This window comes from Cygnus olor, chromosome 12, assembly GCF_009769625.2.
Source record: "Cygnus olor isolate bCygOlo1 chromosome 12, bCygOlo1.pri.v2, whole genome shotgun sequence".
NCBI classification, from domain to species: Eukaryota; Metazoa; Chordata; class Aves; order Anseriformes; family Anatidae; genus Cygnus; species Cygnus olor.
The window spans coordinates 779,581-798,711 of record NC_049180.1 but is presented as its reverse complement, the minus strand read 5'-3'; the positions used below and the strand labels follow the sequence as shown (position 1 = coordinate 798,711).

Here is a 19,131-nt window from a genome sequence, read left to right as displayed (position 1 = left end):
TAAACTTTTATTCATTCTTTCTGGACAGCTAGTTTTGTGAGCGGGATTCTAACAGAGCAGGAGAACTCATTGCTTGAGTGCACTTTAGTTCCACGTCTTATCCAACTCTAGGAACTTGAACTTGTCATTATCAGACACAGAAGGTCAATGCATTAGCCATGGTACTGGCTCTTTCATGTGGCCTTTCTGAAGAGGAAAAAACAGCTTTTAATCTTTGCTTTTATAAAATACTGTATGTACTGGGATACATCCTAACTTGTCATTTTCTCGTCTGTTTTAGTGCTGGGGGATATCTGGAGATGCTTTATGATGCCACACAGATACACACGTCTGCAAAAGGCCTAATCTGAAGTGAATCTTCTATAAATAATAAACAACAAATAGGTTCCTTTTAGTTATATTAGGCCCAAAATAGGTCATGTACATTTGTTTTAAATGCAAACATAACAATAAAGTAAATTCCCTAGGTGGAGAATTTGATGTGTTTGTGCAGATTTTCTGGACACAGTATGAAAAAGCCAACGCCTATATTTTACCATTTAAAATATTTATATATTGTCTCCTAAGGTCCTCTGTTTGAAATACTGTTTATAATAAACACCCAGCTAAAGGACTAATAGTTATAGTGTAAACACTTGCTATTTGTTACTTAATCCCAAAGTACTCTTTATCAACTTTCTTTTGTATGGAAACTTAGTGGTTTGTGTTATTACCAGAAAAGTTGTCATTTTTGTCAGTTCCCTGCCTCCAAATGATCTTATTTTTCCATATCTGTTAATTTAAGGTGTCCTCTTCTTCAAGTCAAAACAAACTGTTACTGAATTATCTGACTGGTAAGACGTGCAAAATGCATCTATATTTCAGATTAACTTTCTGATAGCTTAGGTCTGGGAACTAGCTATGATCTGTTCAATGTGAAAATATATTAATAGTAAAATGAGAGCCTACATAAGAGTAAACTGGTATATTGAGTAAGTCAGTACTTAAAGTACTAAAATAAAAGAAAAAATGACTAAAAAGAAGAGTAACAGGAAGAAAATCTAGATGTGTGAATTTTCTGTAAAATTGCAGTCATATACCTCAGGGGAGCAGGTTTTTTATTTTGAGGTCCACAGCGTCTTGCAGTTCCACGGGCTTCTTCTCAGGAAAGGTGATTAAGGAAAGCAAGCTTTGTGTCAGTAGGCTTTCACTCTGTAGGCTGTGCACCTCCACTGGAAATATTAATGCAGCTTTCAAATAATAAAAAAAAGTCTGAGAAGACTACCTGGGCAATCCTTTTAACACTCCCCCTGAATATAAGAACTAATCTGTTAAATTGTGTAGGTAACTACAATATAAAGGAAGGCATATCTGAGAAATACACAATTTATTGTGGTTGTTTGGAATTAAAATGGCTATGACACCTATTGTAATTTTCATACTATTTCTGCCTAATATAATGGTGTTTGGGTTTTAATTGGAGTCTTTAAATGCTAGTATAATACAAATAATACATATAGGATATCTCACAGCAATATTAGACAAAGGTAAAATGCTAAAAATTGTAGTGCTGTGTGTTTCCAGCTTATGTTCTTCTGTGGAGCTAGCTAGAATCTTAAGTTCTGTGTGTCACCCATTGTAATATACATAATTTCTGCATCCCTATTCATGTTCATCCCTGAGATGCGTTGTAAAAGTGTAAATCCATCACTAGATAATTTTCAGTTCCATTATTTACAAAAATGAATAGTTAAGCAAGTCATTGTTAGTGGGATGCTATTGTTGTTTCACAGAGATAGGGACTGCCAAGGTCTTGAATGATGTACACTTGAATGTTCTTTCAAGACACTTGTACCTGTTTCATTTGGGAGGAGTTTCACTCATGTAAAATCAAACAGAAACAATTTTAGTAGCCTCTGAAAAGAGAAGGGAAAATGGATATTAATGAACTGTTTAATATTCTGCTATGGAAGAGATGCAGTGATTTTGCTGTTGACACTTTTGCATGGAATTAAAGAGATCTGGTGGTTGTTTTACCTGTCTGTCTTTGTTCGTGAAAGACTTTTCAGTGTCATCAGATTTGGTTTTGTAACCTAAGAGATATTTTACCGACATGCAGACAAGTAAAAATCGCTTCTTTTTCATAAAATTCATTGGTATTCAGAACATGGGCCTTTGAGTTAGAAATTTTGGCTAAAGCTTTAATGAGATTTTTATTTAATGAACTTATGTCAGAAATGTGTAGGCTTCGTGATTCAGAACTGTGAATCTTTTTTTCCCCAAGAATATTTCTGGCTCGTTTATTACTCGATATTTTATTGATTTGTGAGTTGAGAAGTTCACAATGAAGGTGGAACAGTTTAGAGCTATAGATCTTTACTGCATGGTCTGCATTGACATGCTTGCTTGCTACATTCAGGTAAGCATTTGCAATTCAAGCTTATGCAGACAGCACTGTGGCAGAAGTTACGTAGGTAGCTGCAGAATCCTGTAATAGATGTGCTGTTATATCCAGTGTCTGCTGGTTCTGTGGTTCTGTAATTCTTATGTATTAAGACCAAATCTTGTCCGTATGTTAATGCCTGCAGTGAAGCAGTGGTGGAGGAAGAAGTGCAAGGCACGGAACCTGGAAGGCTGGGGTTGCAGACTTCTTTGTGAACTGTCGATATTGTTGTGGTTTTTGGATGAACTTGTTTTGTGATGCAAAATGGCATTGACAGTAGAGTCTTTAATGTGGGAGAACTTGTGGAACGGAGCCTCTACCAGAGAGATCTATAGAGATGGTCATCTCCTTTTTTTGCGACTGTGTCTTTTTTATTAGGCAGTGCTCATCAGTACATGTAAGTTCCCTTTAAGTTTTCAGCTAACAATACTGTAATGGCAATAGCTTGTATCTAAGGCTGTTTTTTCAAGAAGCTATATCGTGAACGTAGACAAACAGATTTACGTACTTGCTGCACAAATGTAACTAGATAGCCAATTGTATTTATTTCATATTTAGTAAAATATTTCATCGTGTACCTGGTTGTTTCATTGCAGATGGACAAGTAATTTGGGAAGCTTTTCACAAGCTGTCATTGAATAGTCTTAGGTTTTATAGCTGTTCCTGTGCTATGTTATTCACAGAAGTTCTCATAACTCAGAACTGTTTGGTTCGTGTCTTACCACATTTTGATAACTTAAATATGCTCTGTCACATTAAAAATAATAGAAATATTAAAATTATTGTTGTAGATTGTCCTTTAATTTATGTAAAATGGATTTATTTTTTTTTCAGGGACACAACACTTAAATGTTTTGTTAGTCACTGAAAAGAAGGGGGTATATCTGTATACAATCTTAGCAGTTACTGAAACTTTTTGAAAGCATATTTCAGTATCAACAAGACTTTTTTTTTCTGTAGACCCTAGTGGTGGATGAACCTGGGGCAATGTTATGTAACTTTGCATTTAACTATTAACTTGAGCGTTAATAGTATGGGGTGTTGGTTAACAGTTGTACTTGTTGTATCTAATAAATTATTTTTGAAGATACTTTACACATTGTTGCAGTGATATGGCTATAAAAGTGGTGAAAAATTCTTTACCAATAATCATTCTAATAGATGTCAAAAAAAAAAAAGGTTCACACTCCTGAAAGTATTTTTCCCTTCAGGTATCAGAGGCCACCCCTGCAGCCCCCCCCGTAAATCTTGCCACATAAACTCCTTACAAGAGGCCACCCCTTGACTTCCATCTTCGTGTTTTTTTTCCTGTCTGCTTTTCTCTCAACCACTTTTGGGGATTAGATTTTTGCTTATACTGCAATAGCCTGTTTAGACTTCCCCAATCATTCATCTTGCTGGGTTTTGGTTTGTTTGCACTTGGACTCCTTTTCTCTTTAATGCCGTGCTTCCTTTGGCTGTGCGGAATGCGTAGCACTGTTAGTGGTTCAGACACCTGCCAGTGCCTGCGAGGTGGAGAAGCCCTGACTGTGCCAGGTTAGGGATGGCTTGAGACTCGCGCATGTAGATCCCTGCTCTGTTTTTGTGTTGGTGTCTGCCTGATGGAATTGCCTCTCATTATAAGTGACCTCTTTCTCTTGCTATACTTTTCTCTCCTTCAGTTCAGGAAACATCAGTGAAGAATAACAATGTTTTTTACAGCTGAGGTCAGAGGAGTAGGGAAATACTAGGCATCCAGCCCGGAGCAGAGAGCTCTTTGCTCTGGAGCAGAGATCTGTTATGTCAGTTCTTAGTGTTAGAAATAATTCTGGATGTGAATTGAGATTAAAATGTAATATAGCTCAGTGTTTAGAGATGACAAGACATGTTTGGTCTGCTTAAAATTGCATGGCTGACTCGAGGACCTGTTTTAGTCCATCTTATCTTGCAAACCTTGCAGTCTCTTCTCTGCTCTTCTAGAAAGAAATACAATGCATCTGCTACTGCTTGAAGCTTCTTTTCCTCCCCAAAATCTTTTCCAGAAAGAAGAAATTTTCTGGCTGGAAGTTTCAGTTCTTAATAGTATCTGAATATTTTAAGAGTACATTTTAGAGGCCAGAAATATGATGAATCTGTGAAAGCTCGTCTGTGTACCCCTCAAGTTTTCCTCTAGTATGTCTATTTGACATGGGTTATTTTAACATGTGACAGATGTTTGAAAGTTAAAACATTTTTTGGGTGATCCGTTATGCCCTGATTGGCAGATTTAAAAACAAAATTAAAATATGGTTTTGACACGCAAAAGGAGGAGATTGATATAATCTATATTTAGTTCCTTTTTCATACGTTTGATAATGATTGGCTCTGCGGCCTTATCTTTCTGAAAATGTTAACTGGTGCTTTCTTCAAAGATATTCTTCCATCTGCAGCTTATGTTACAACTTTGTACCTCCTTTTCAATACCTGTATTTATGTATTAGGGCGCAGAAGGAAGAGGTCTGCTTGCTCGGTAGCTTGCCATTGTTTTCCATGCGCAGAAATGCTGACTGGAGTAGGTCAGGCCCCTGGACAAGTGACTGCGTGAGCTCTGGGGTGCAGAAGAGCAGGTGCGGGCCATGGGCTGTTCTTTGCATGCTGCCCATGAGCTGGGGCCAGGCGGCACCGCGGGTGCTGTCCCAGCGCTCTGACACTGGATGTGTTCCAGTGCCAGCACCGGCACAGTGCCAGCACACCCCGGTGTGGGACCAAACCAGTGCTGTGGCTTCCTCCCTCACCTTTGCTTTTAGACTAGAAAGGAAGACCATGAGAGAATTTGTCTGCCAAGTACACAAGGCACCCAAGCCCTGCTAAATCCGTTTTTCATTTTTTTTGGTGCTAGATACTTTCTGGATTTATCGTGAACAAGAGGTGGAATTAATGCCCAGGAAGTGATTCTTCTGTCCTGTGTTACACACTCCTCCAGCTCAGAAGTCCTTCATTTTACGGTAAGAAAACCTTTCTTTTTTTTTCCAAGCTGAGTTCTAAGTCCAAGTATTTAGTAATATTTAAATGAATTTTATGTAAAAGCTGTCCATTTTTCAGCTTTCAGTCAAACAGTCTGAAGGTGTGTGAATTGCGGCCACAGTGTGAGTTTAAGGCTTTAGTGCCTAGTTCAGTGGTCTCAGAACAGAGTGCAATGTTCAAGCATTTTTAAAGACTATGCCAACAATGATAACTTTACCAGTAAGGATAATAGTCATAGTTTTTCTGGGACAGTTACAACAGTAAGTGATCTGCCTGTGGTAAAGACCAAAGAAAAAGTAGGTGTGTTCTACCTAAACCTGTTTTTGCAAGAAGAAGCTTTGTTCCAGGTCTCTCACTGTCCTGAAATAGTAATTTCTGAAAATAGGGGACATAAATGCAAATGTACATTTAAAAATATTGAAACAAGTGTGTGCATTAGCTGACTTCTTGCTATTGTATTATTGCTTCTGCAGTAAGTTTGCTTATGATGTAGACAGTATAATTTTATTTTGATGTATTCAAATATGCTATATTGTGTATAAGAATATAAGATTTTGTCTTCATTACCTAGTACTAAGTATGTTTTGCTTTTCTGCTCTCAGTGCTGTGGTGACCTAGTTGCACAGTTGAATTTTGTTGAAATTAATGCTGGCTAAAATAACCAATAATATTTATCCCCAAATGAATTTCTTGGGAGGGAAAAACTTAACTTTACGCTAATAGCATAGACAGATTTGTGGAATCACCACAGCAAGTTGTAAATGATGTATGAAATGAAAAATTCCTGTCATGCACAGAACGAGCACAGCCTTTGCGGTCTATGCAGTCACTGCTGTGAGAGGTTTTTTGTTCTAATACTATCTCAGATGTGCCAACTTTTAATTTTTAAAAAAACTCTCATGCTTGTATTTGAAAGAAGTATGTCTTTAACAGAAACAAAAACTTGTTAGAAATGATGCTGCATCACTAAATATCCTAAGGAAGTTCGCTAGGTTTTTGTACGGTTCTGTCTGAGCCTGAAGAACGTTACTTTACAGTATTACATATTGATATGATGGTGGTGAAAATGTCAACTTTCATAAAATGGAAATTCTAAAAGCTACATGACAGGATTTGAGATCAAAAGTCCAGTGAAATTGTGTTTGAGGGGGACAGTGGATTTAGGAACTAGAGGGGAGGTGAGACTGGTATTGTTAGTCAGGAGTCCTAGTTTTGTGTGCCATACGTTTGCATAATAGACGCAGAGTTAAGGTCCCTTGGGCAGTGTCAGAGACAGAACTTTCTTTTTCTGTTTTCCTTCTAAGTCACCCTAACTTTTCTCCTGTATTTATTGACATATATCTCCTGTAGGAAAATGAGATTTAAATTAAAACTTACATACAAGCATCCAAAGTAACATTATCCTAGTAAGTTTTGTATTTGTATTTCCAAGCCTTTGAGTTTGACTACATTTCCTAGCATTTGAGTCTGTGTTATTCTGAAAATGTAATTATGAAAGTTTACCGAAGGAATATGTGCATAGGAAACTACATACATATAAAATATACAGTTATGTGTACATAGTTTTAGAACTCAGTGCAAGAACTGTGCCTTGATAAGGTGTTGTTCCGATAAAAGTATTTGGTATGTTCAGAAAGAGAAAGCTGGAAGTTACTTTGCTTGGAGAAATGTTTTCTTGTGATGTCCTGGAGCCAAAAAATCAAATCCTGCTTAGGCTTTTTTTCTGAAAACATTAGCTTCTGCTTTTTTAAAAATATATGTTAATCTTACCTTCTAGCTACATCTATTTACAGTTCGTTATAGGCTTGTGGTTAAAGCAGAAACTATATGAACTATTTTTATCTAAATTAAAAAGAATCCATTAAAATTCTTTAAAACCATGAGAAATGACAGTCTAATATCAATCAGTTTCACGGTCTCTTCATTAGTGGTCTTACTGGTCATCTGGATGCTGCCTTACTGTTGAGTCTGTTTTCAGTTTTCCTATGAAATATTTCAGATAGTTGTGAAAACCTGCTACGCTTCCCACTTTCACATAGCTTAGCTATGGCAAAAATATCTAAAAATTTGGCTGTGAGAGTACATCCATGTCAAACACCAAATGCAGTTGTATTCTTAAAGACAAAACAAAAAACACACAAAACCCGAAAAACAACACCCTAATGATGAATGTTGTTTTGCTGGATGGGAACACTCTCCCTCCCTGAAATCTTTGAAAATCTCAAAGATGCAAAAGGCTTTCTGTATCATTTATGATTCATAAGTGGATCAGTGTTATTAAAATCCACAGGAGCCCTTTGTTCATCTAGTCAAAGAGCTGCCCATCAGTCACTGTTCTGTGCAGGAGCATCCTTCTGCAGGTTTCATCTGTTTTTTCAATAACCCCTTGGTGTAAAAAAAAAAAAAAAATCAACTAATTATGCCACTGAAGTACAAAGATCGTTAACTCTAGAAGACTCTTGTGCCTTAGCCTTACAGACATTCCAAAAGTGATCTCTTAAGCAAAGGAAGCAGGTTACAGTACCCTTTCTGCACTGAGTATTCGCATATGTATGTCTCTAGCTCTCTTACCATATAATTTTGTTGTGTTTGTAAATTGCTACTGGTCAGGATTTTTGCCATTAATACTGAAAACAATTAACAATGAAAGCAAAGGAATTTAGGTTTCTTAGAAAGGAGAAAATAGCATCTGAAGAAATTGATGCACTTTCACAAATCTTGCTTTGTTATTTATCTTAAAATTCATATTTCTACATTGCGTTTTTGTTCTCTAAAAACACGTAGTACCTAACAGCTTTGCTGTTCTACTGTGTTCATGCAAGCAACCTGGCTAGAAAGAAAAAGAGGTTAAAAGAAGACGGCATATAGGTGACTTTTAAAGCCAGCATCTAATTCGTTTGTTTTCATGATAGCCAGTATTGTCCTTTTTTCAGGTAGCATATTACGAAAAAATTTTTCTCGGAAAGAGTGGTTAGGCATTGGGACAGGTTGCCCAGGGAAGTGGGGGAGTCACTGTCCCTAGAGGTGCGTAAAGAAAGGGCAGGTGTGGTACTTCGGAACATGATTTAGTGGGCAATATTGGTGGTGGGTGGGTGGTTGGACTAAGTGATCATAGAGGTTTTTTACAACCTTAATGATTCCACAATTCTATGATTTTTCTTAGTTTCTAGAGCCCACCATTAAATGTACGTACTGCAAAAGAGAAGTAAGAGTCGCATGGCAATTACACAGGAGACTGTGGTAAAGTAAGCAGCAATGGCATGAATAAGAGATAATTAGGCTTTTTTTCTTTCTGAAATTGTTTGACACAAATGGCTCTGCTTAGTTACTGTAAAGCATCTAATACTCAATCCTGAACAGGTTTTGACCAAATTTGGTTGTGTACGTTCATCTCTGAGGACCTAATAGCACTAGGAATTGTGATTTTAATTTTCTAGTATGGAAAAGCACTGTCTATAAAGGAAAACTTTTATTCTCAGTGATAGCAAATAGATTGCTTCATATTACTGTCATTTAGCTGAGCTTCTCAGAAGATGGTTCGGAACTGCCTATGGCAAAACCGAAATCCTTACATTTGTTTTAACCGAAATGGAAAGATAGAAGTAGTCTACTGCTTAATTTCTGCTTGGATTCAAATGAAGTTTGTACAAGAAGTGTGATGTGAGTAAAGAGTTTTTGTGTGCTGAAAAGAAATTTATCAGACTGGAAGTTACTTTTCCCTCAAAGATCAACTTTTTTCATACTTTTTATTTGTAAGCCTTCTGTGAAAATCACTTGTAGATTTACTGAAATTGGGCTGAAGACCCAGTGCTGTGAGATGCTGATAAGTGAAAATTTGGGATATTAAATAGAAAGAACTGGTTGACTCTGAAGAAGTAATGAAAATTAGGTGAAATCTAATAGATTCTAGTACCTTTTGCTGTTGGCTGAAAGTATACCACTGGCTAGGGATGAGGGTGTGTTAGCTGATGGCATGACTGGGAGTCACCAACATGTGTTAGTCAACCCTAAGATATATGAAGGAAAAGTAATTCCAGAGAGGTCAGCAAAATACTGGCGCCATTGTGATAGCAACTGGTAAGAGCTCATCTATTTATGGAGGAAAAATGTAGCAATGTGAAATCAGGGCTATCTTCTAGCTGGAGAATCGTGCTCAGAGCATCTCTGCATCTAATCATTTCCTAGGGCTGTAACAATTAGCAGAGACTCAACACCTTTTTTTCCTTAACAAGGAAAGTATGGTAGGTCATTTCTCCTAATGATGCTCTCTGAATGTGTTTGATACAAATGATTTTGTAATCTGACAAATAGGAAGAATAACATGAAGTGAAAGATTGTTTTTTTCTAATGAAGCGTGCTTGAGATTCTATTAGACTGGTAGAAGGTGTACGAAGAAAACAGCTCTTGAACTCTTTACTAAATTGATATACTAATCAGGACAACTTTTCCCAAAAGGAAAGAAGAGTCTCATTTTGCTTGGATTCTTTCCTATTTTCCTTTTTCAGAAATAGAAGATTAGGAGGTCTCTGCACCAATGTGATAAAAACGTTCCCACAAAATTGTATTGTATTGTCGCCTTGAGTTGTTGGTGAAATGAAGTTGTTCGCTTTCAGTGCTACTTTGTTTTTGACCCCTTTTTGTGAATTCTCTGAGGAAAGAAACATATTCCCATCTTTTATAGTAATCAAATTTATCTGGCATCTCTCAGCCTTTTGCATTACTTATGCTACAGTTGGCCAGCCTTGGGAAGGCTTTAGCAGGTTTATTTATTTATTGTTCTAAAGTGAAGGTTTTTGACTTGAGGTCCCCATATAATCCTAGGGGATTTTAAGAGAAAAACTGAAAGTGCTTTCTGCCATTATTTTTATATAGTTATTATCTGTGAAACTATAAAACAAAACAAAGCACACAAAAAAACACAACCCAAAAACCAAACAAAACCCATGTGTCCTCTCCCCCTGCCCAAACATTCAGGGAGAAGGGGAAAAAACTTCCTTATCTGAGTTGTGCTGTGAATGTTTTCATTTGGCTGTGCGGCGGTCAGAGAAGCTGATGTCACTGCATTTAATTTCAGTGAGAAAGAAATAGAAGTGTTTTGTAATTGTTTGTTAATGAAATTTCTTAAACATGTTTAATAGGTTTTAATGTGCCTCTGTTCCGTAAATTGCATCATAGCCTGTAAATATTAGCTAGCTGGGGCTAGCTGCTATGAGACTGGAGACACCCTTAGTCCTTCCTGAAGAGAGAGGTTTGGCCAGCCCTGTTCCGCTGGAGCCAGGCAGTTTCTGTAGTTCATGTATTCCGTGGCTTGCAGTTGTGAAGAGAGCCTTGTGAAAAAGAGCACTTTGTGAAACCTTGCTGAAAATTCAGCATAAGCAAAACTGCCCCGTGCCCTGTTGGTTGGTATCTTGGAATATCAAGATTTGAATGTATAAAGCAGAAAGCTTGAAGTGCCCCATGGCATACAACAGAGTAAACAGAATCGAAGTGCTGATACAGAGATGGGTAGTCTTCTGTGTAAAGGTAAAACGGCTGTTTTTGTGGCGATGATTTGACACTTGATTCTGCTGAATACAGCTGGTGGGGAAGCAGCAGAAAGGAATTGACAGTATTACAGTGGGAAGGTCTATGTGAGCTGTGTGACACGGACTTTATTGGCTGCTCCAACAGAGAACTGCTTGCTGCACATCTTCCACAGAAGGCGTGAAATAAGCTACAATTAGATAATTAGTCCTGAAAAGTGTAGTTGTTTAGTAGTTTAACATTACTGTAAATCTTATTTGTGGAAATACATAGGAGTGCATCCCATTTTGGGTATTTTGACTCTTTCTCCATGTGCCTACAATCTAAGTGGCTGCTTTCGCACATTGTACAATGAACAGGGCATTTTCAATGATCACAACTTTGATCCTGATCTTCGCTAGATTTAAAAACCCGCACAGCTTGTCTAAGAAGTCTCAAATATTTAACTCATCTTTGGAACAGTTTGGAAGATATGACCCACAGTACTGCTGTTATATTATACAACACAGGGTTCACTTAGAAAACACGTTGCAATAATATTAAGTTGAAATGGAAATTGAAGACAGGAGATTCAAATGTAAGACAGGCTGTCAATCAGGAAGTCAGATTGAAGAGTATCAGTTAAAGCTTGAGAATAGTGTGTTAATATTAGTCTTATGCTACAGCTCAGTGTAGCATCACCTTACTTTTTTTTTGTGGTTTAAAATAGATTCTCCAGGCTATTCTTCAAATTAGGTTTAGTCAGAGGTAAATTATCAAAAGGCAAAGAAAAGGTAGAGCTACATAAAAACAAGATTTTTGTTGAATATGCTTAGTCTGTCTTCCCCAAACCCATTTCTTTCACTAGAATACCTATAAACCACATTTGACTTTGTAACAGCTTTTTTTAACTTCTGTTTCCATTGCTGTTTTTCATCAATTTATTTCTGTATCTTAAAAAATGAAATGTTGATTATAAAGGAAATAAAGATGTAACGGGGTATCATCAATTATTTTGCTTTCAAATATGATTTATTTGACTAACAACCTTAAAAGCTTTGACTGATTTAATTTTATTTTATGCTTATGAAATCCACAGAAGGCTGACCTAGCCATCTTCCTCATCTTCTGCTTTGTAAGTCCCAAATGGTGTTCCCCCTCTGATTCTTTGATCCTATGATTTTTTTTAAGAGAAACAGCAATACTAAGAAAATGTTCATAATATATTTTAGATGTACATACCAATGTAGAGGGATTTTTATTGCAGGAGAAAAATCAAATCCTTGTCACCTAAACTGCTAATTATGTTTGATAAATGTATGGTATATATTTAATGCAAAGAGAATTTAGGAAATAATACACCTTGTGTAATTACAGCGACCGAGCTACTTCCATCAATCTAATTTTTCTGATTTAGGTTCATTTGCATTGCATTATTTTTATTAAATGAGCTTTCAATGGAAGTACTGCTCTCTGTCAAGAACAAACATCAAATACTGAAATATTTCAACCTGCGTAAATGCAGTTTGCACATCACATGCATCATGCATGGCTGCTCCATGGCAGTAGAAATGCATGCGCGTTCACAACAGACATGCAAACACGCACAAATGTGGCCATTTCACATAGCTAAATGTAGCAGCTGAAAAGATGTGCCTGTACATAGTAAATTTATGTAACTTTCCATTTTTCTTTGGTTGCCTCTACGTGTAGATATGCTTGGTTGGAACTGCAACAGTTTTTTATGTCATCCCCAGTACAGTGGAAGAATTTGGTAGAGCGGAGCGGGTTCTGCGACAGCCTTTCTTTGGGAAGCTGGTTTTAGTTCAGTATCAGCATGTCCTAAGAAAAATTGTGCTTCCTCTTGTAGTGCTAGTCGGGCATGGTCTCAGTTGTCCTAACCTGATCTTATCCTCCTGTTCTTCTCATTTTCCAAGTAGTAATCCAATCATGTTCTGAGCACTTACAGTGAAATTGTGTGGGTTATTGTGGCTGTGTTAAAGGAATTTGCCCAGTCAACAGAGGAGGCTGTTCCCTCTCTCATATAGAGTTAAATACTTTTGTGATTGGGACAGGTGGGAAGAGAGAAAATTCAAATTGTGCAACTTCACACAGTCTGCTACCTTTCTGATAGTTTTCCTCTAAACAAGAGCTGATTGTTCTGTTCCTCCCATTCACTTTTGACACACAACTGCTGCTGCTGATCCAACATGAGACACTTGTGATCTTAATTAGTATCCCAGTAGTATCCCAGAAATGGGGTAACTGTGCAGAGATAACTATCGTATCTTTCTCCTTCTGTTCTTTTATATCTTCGCATGTTTTCTGTCCTTTCCATCTGTGCAGTACTTTCGTGCTGTCAGTTTTTCACCATAATGCAGTGTTGGAAATCTCTTATCTTTTATTTAGTGAAAAAATAGGCTCTTTTCCTTCCTTTTCATTTTCCCCTGCCAACCAATTACTAAACTTCAACTTTAAAAAAAGACCACTCCCCCTTCCATATAGACCAGATACATGTGAGTATATTCGTGTGCATTATATATAGATACACCTATGCGTGTGTGTATGTGTGTATATATATATATATAAAAGTAAAATCTGGGAAATGCGTTTCTAGTGACAATACTACTAACTGTTAGTGCGTATGTAGTCATATGTTCTAGGAAAGATGAATATAAATTTAGGTTACTGTATATACAGTTTTATTTAATAATTTTTGTATTGTTCCCTGCTCTCTTCTGTGGCTAATCTTGCCTTTGTTCCTAGAGAGTGGACTTGCTCTTAAAAACAGAACCTTGATATTACATTAATAATTTAAAGGATGAGAGTTGAAATAATTCAGAGCAAACAACATATTTCCAAACATGAATCCGTTAATGTAGTATCCAGAATTGTTCTCTGCTGTCAGTGTATGTGAAGGTGCCGAGACATCCTATGCAGCCATTCAGTGTCTTTCATATGTTTTTCTTTTAAATTGAGGTTGTTTTTAGGCATCTGCCTTTTGTTTTACACATTTTACGTTCACTTCTAAATATTTGCACTCATATTTATAATACATTAATTTGTTAGTTGCATTAGGAAATGGTATTTTATAAAGAAGTGAAATGTTTTTAAATGTCTGTAAGAGAAGCTTGCAAATTGCACTGGATAGCAGAAGGCAGACGGGGGTGCTTATGGAGAAGGGTGAGATTGTTTTTCAATTTCAATTGATTGTCTATCAATTGTCTTTATTTCTGGTGTCTCCCAGCCATAGTGTTCGTAAGCATATAAACTTTGGAACAGTACAAAACATGTCCTTTGTTGTAGTTGTAGCATGCAGAGAAGGAATTACTTAAAGGGGGAAAGTAACAAGAAATGTTTTAGCTGGTCAGAGGCCTCCTAGCTGGAGACTGCTTATACCATGTTCTGCATCATTATCTGTTGTTCAAATTTAGTTTGTGCTCCTAAAGGCAGAAGCTTCTAAACCTTCATTCTTTAAATACTACCTAGCTTCCTATGTATGGCAGTAATTTTTGTTGATGAGCCTAAATTTTCAAAAAGACCACAATAAAATTGCCACTGATAGTTAGGAGAAGGAAAGAACGTGAGGTGGTTCATTTTGGCACCATGAGTCTTGTGGTACAGTACCGGTATTTGGCTGGGAGAGAGAAAGAATTGTGGAACAAGAAACACAAGTAAGAGAAGTAGGAAAAAGTGGGTGAAGAGGGAGAATGCAAAGCAGCAGCATTTGAGAAATGAGTGTCCGCTGATGACATAGCTGGAGGCTATTTAAAAAAAAATCATACTTACCTTTGAAATATTTGAAGCACTTGCAGTTGTCAAGATGCTCAGGGAAGTGTTTTAAGTATTCCTACATTTAAAGAAAATTAAAAGAAACTACTAATAAAGTATGTCAGCTGAAAGACCAGCAGTGAGCTGTCAACTTGTGGCACTCCTGCAGCGGGATGCAGGTCTGAGAAGAAATGCAGAGACTGCACGGGGGAAGGCTGCGGGTCGTGGTTGTGTTGCTCTCCGTGAAAATAAATCAGTACATCTTCGTATCTGCAAATAACATTTTTCTGAAGGTTGCACTTAGTTACACCTACCATATCAGTGTAATAGGTTAAAATCCTGCTTTGCCCTGAATGAAAGAAATGTTGATAATACAGAAAATTTACGACTTTTCCTTGTCCTAGAAATCATTGTGACTTCTCTCAGTTACTTACTTTAAATGCGGCTCTCTAAAAGAAGAAACTTTTCCTTTAGTAGTACCAAAACCGCTCAGGAGTCTTGAGCACTATAGTATTAACAGCCATTAAAGGATTGCATAGCATTTGAGAATTTGTTACAAAGTGCCTGTTGTCTGTCATTCGGAAATGCACAGGAGAGTAAGAATAAAATTTGGTGTTTTAATTTGCCAGTTGACTTTGTTATCATCCAAACAGATCTGTAAATAAAGTAAAGTAAATCTTGTAAGTTCTTAGTACTACCTTGATTATACATTCTTCTCAGACTTGACCCTTTTCAATGGAGAAAAGTAAAACAGTTTATTTTTTCAGCATAGTTGTACTCAGTTATAGATTTGTTAAAGTTTCCACAGTTTCCTTTAAAAGGATACTGACTACAGCTTCGATTACTTCAAGGTAAGTGGGGGATATCCTATATAACTTCACTTAATGTAATGATTAATGTTAATAGATAAATGCTTTTTTTCTCCTTAAAATAATTGCATTCATTAAGTACAATACATTGGCAAGAAAGCTGTGAACTGATTGTAAACTGTGAAGTCCCAGGTCTAGTTAAAAATAATTCATCAGTTCCCTTTTTCTGTGTACCATGTGCATTAATTCTGTGGAAAACAAACAAACAAAAGTAAATAATTTCCATTAGTCTAATGGAAATAATGGGGTAACGGCACAGTTTGGTGTGTAATAATTGTTTTATTTGGAGAATAAAATACTAGGATACTGTAAAGAACTATATATGGTTACTACTAGTGTAAACCACGATATTTATTAAAATAAGCGTTTTTCAGTTCTAAATAGTCACCAGTAATTAAAATTAATGTTAAAATTATTGCAACAATTACTGTGTTTTTTGTATGTTTGTTTTTTACGCTTAAAACACAATAATTTGCAGTAGAAGATAAAATGCGGAAAATAATTCCTTGTCCCGGTCAGATGGCCTATAACTGTTTGAAGTTTTCAGAGTTCTTAATAGCTTACAACACTTTTGCTAGCATGCATATTTGGTCATAAAATCATTACAGTTCCACTCTTCAACCTAATATATTTTCTCAGTGGTAATTAGAGTGCAAGTGTTTCAGTTCCCTACTGCATCAAACCAAGAAAGACCGCTCTGCGAACTTGTCCTTGGCAGAGGGCTGCTCCAGATATTTCACAGGAACATGTAAGAAACTCTATAAAATGCAACTAATGGATTATTTCATTGATTATAGATTTTAAGGCCATAAGGGAGTATTAAATCATATTATGTCCTGTGTAACATATGCTATTAAAATTAGCCTACTTAATTCTCTATTAAGCCTATAAACTTGTGTTTAAACAGTATATACTGTACTGTTTCAATTTGCCTTCATATGGATATTTCAAGACAAGAAGATTGTCATTTCCTTACTACTCAGTCAAATATTAAATTGTACACCTTTTTGTTTGCATTTGCTTAGCTTCAGCTTCCAGATGTTGGTCCTTGTTTTGGACCTTTTTGACTAGATGGAAACTTTTACTACCCAATACTTGCTTTACATGCAGATACCTTTCTACCTCTATTTTCTTTTTGATAAGCTAAGTACGGATTGGCTATTACTTATTTAACTGTGTTTTTTTGGTTCGTCAGTTGGCTTTTGGTGCTGGACATCAGAGTTGTGTGCCGTATTCCTACATTGGTCTCATCAACACCATATCTAGGCATGAAATCCCTTTCCCATTCTTTGTTCCCACAAAGAGTGTTAGAGTCTCCACATTACAAAGATCTCCTGAATATTTTGTCTTCATAGTTCTGAAATCCTCTCTTTATTCCTAGGTGTAATTATTTTATATTTAAATATTGAAAAATCTGTAATATCGCAATTGGTCCTGTTTTACAGGTAGTTCATACCATGCTGAACCATGAGACCATTGCTTTCTCACGGCTTTTGCCATTCCCCAAGCTTGTGTTACCCACAAGTTTTATCAGCAGTCCTGCATACATGCTGGGAAGCATTACTTGTCTTTGATTCCGCTGCAAAGAAAACTAGCTGTTTAAAAAAGGAAAACGTTTTGCAACATTAGAAAAAATAATTTGTAAGGAAATAAAACTATAAACCAGCTTTTTAGATCACCTCCAGAAAAAAAGCTTGGGAAAAATGACTTTCTCAAGTTTTGGGTGTACATTTAAAATGTGATCTGGTGATTTCATTGAATTATTTGAATTTTACTCTGAATTTGTTTGATTTTATTGTTGAAATTTTGAACTGTATGGTATTTCTATTTACAACAGCAAATGGAAGATATCAATTATATGTTATTAGGCTTCTACTTAAATTAGCTTATTGAGCAATTAACAAGTGTGTTAGTAGGTGATTTAACAAATGGATTAATCACTGTTAACTGCTGGTGTAGAGTCCAGAAGGCTAAAGGCACCTCATTACTTCTGCTGGTGTGCATTGTTCATGTGTATGCCTCTGATTATTAAATTACTTAGTTGAGCAAATTCTTTCATAAAATCATGTGTGAGAAAGTGTGAACAGTTGTCTTACAGTTGTTTGTTTACTTTGACCAGAAATTGTATATCTGGCAAGAACTCCTCCTTTCAATCCAATTTTTCAGGTTGATTAACTCTAGGTTTTACCCAGCCGATCACTAAGAAAGTAGTGTTGATTATAACCTGAATACACTATGGATTGTTTTTTTTATTTGCTTGTTTTGTACTAATCCTCAGTTTAGAGAAATGAAAATTCTAAATGTCATAAAATTGCAGCTCTGTAAACATAATTGATATTGCCTTATAAATTAAAAGCTTTTATAACAGCTCTCTTATCTGACATAACAGTTTAATATCTGTATTCTGGCAAACTTTATTTCATATCTATCTCTCTATATAAATTAACTGAAAATCCCTCTGAACTGTGTTGTTGGCTTTGGTACAGGGCATGAAATAATTTTTCCATCTTACCCCACCGTTCTCCGAAGGTCAGACTTTAAATTGGGCTGTTACTGTCTTGCTGCAGAGTTTCCAAGCTACGTTAATTTTTGGTCTGCCATTGATGGATGGAGCAGTTTGAATTCTGACATGCAGCAGCCTGACTGGAATGACCTGCAGAGGCAGATGTCAGCCTGTTATTTCATGCCCGTTTGTCAGAAAGAAAAAACAGTGCTTTTTTTTTAAAGCAGTTCTTCTTTTATACATATAGAGAGTACTTGTAGGTAGATGTGCTTTTTGATATACATACATATAGAGAGCCCTATAAAAATCATATATATATTTCTCATTTGTGGAAGACCTGTTTCAGTATCTTGAGTATTTGGTGGTGACCACGGATAACACTGTGATGATTAACGTTGTTGTTTTTGAGAGCAAAAAAAAGGTAATATCAATTAAATTACAGTTACAAAGGAATTTTCTTTGTGATTCTACTGTTGTAAATTCATACTAAACCAGAAACGTTTTATGTCTTTGCCATAGCAGTTTTCTCTGTGCATGCTTATTGGGGGCGCAGGAATGCTCTTTTCATGTTAGAACAAAACTTTAATCCAAAAATGAACACAGGGAGGGGATTTTTTCATTAAAACATAGAAATCAATGTAATGGACTAATGCAGGCAGCAAGAGCTGAAGTTTTACACATGAGACTTATATTACTCTTCGCTCAGGACAAGCAATTTGGTTGATATGAGTGGAAAAAATGGAAATAGTTAAAGAATTGAGCATCACTTTAACATTCATGGTACTGAACAGATTTTAGCAAAGCCTTAGAGTGGCTGTCTTCCCTTTCTGCCTCTGGAATACACGCCGGCTGGTCCTGACCAAATTGAGCACTAAGTTAACAGTGTCAGAAGCACTGTCCTTTAGGCTTTTCTAGGGGTGATGTCATAAAATTGAAAGAAATGGAAAGAATGAATTCTGGGGTGATACTGTGACCTTAAAGGAATGGATAAAACTAATTTTGATAGGATCAAAATTTTATCTTGTGATCCTTTTTGTTTTGATCGTTCCCCAGTTTGGATACATTCTTTAATACTAAGCTCT

The 19,131-nt window shown here is 36.3% G+C and overlaps 1 protein-coding gene across 1 annotated transcript in view; it reads left to right on the top strand.

The window, feature by feature from the left end:
- ZFHX3 (zinc finger homeobox 3) overlaps positions 1–19,131 on the top strand; it is a 533,455-nt gene that overhangs the window by 104,016 nt on the left and 410,308 nt on the right. Inside the window, exon 3 of the mRNA XM_040571666.1 lies at positions 5,280–5,385. The gene's annotated coding sequence lies outside the window, so the exon portion shown is untranslated. The remainder of the gene's footprint in view (positions 1–5,279; positions 5,386–19,131) is intronic.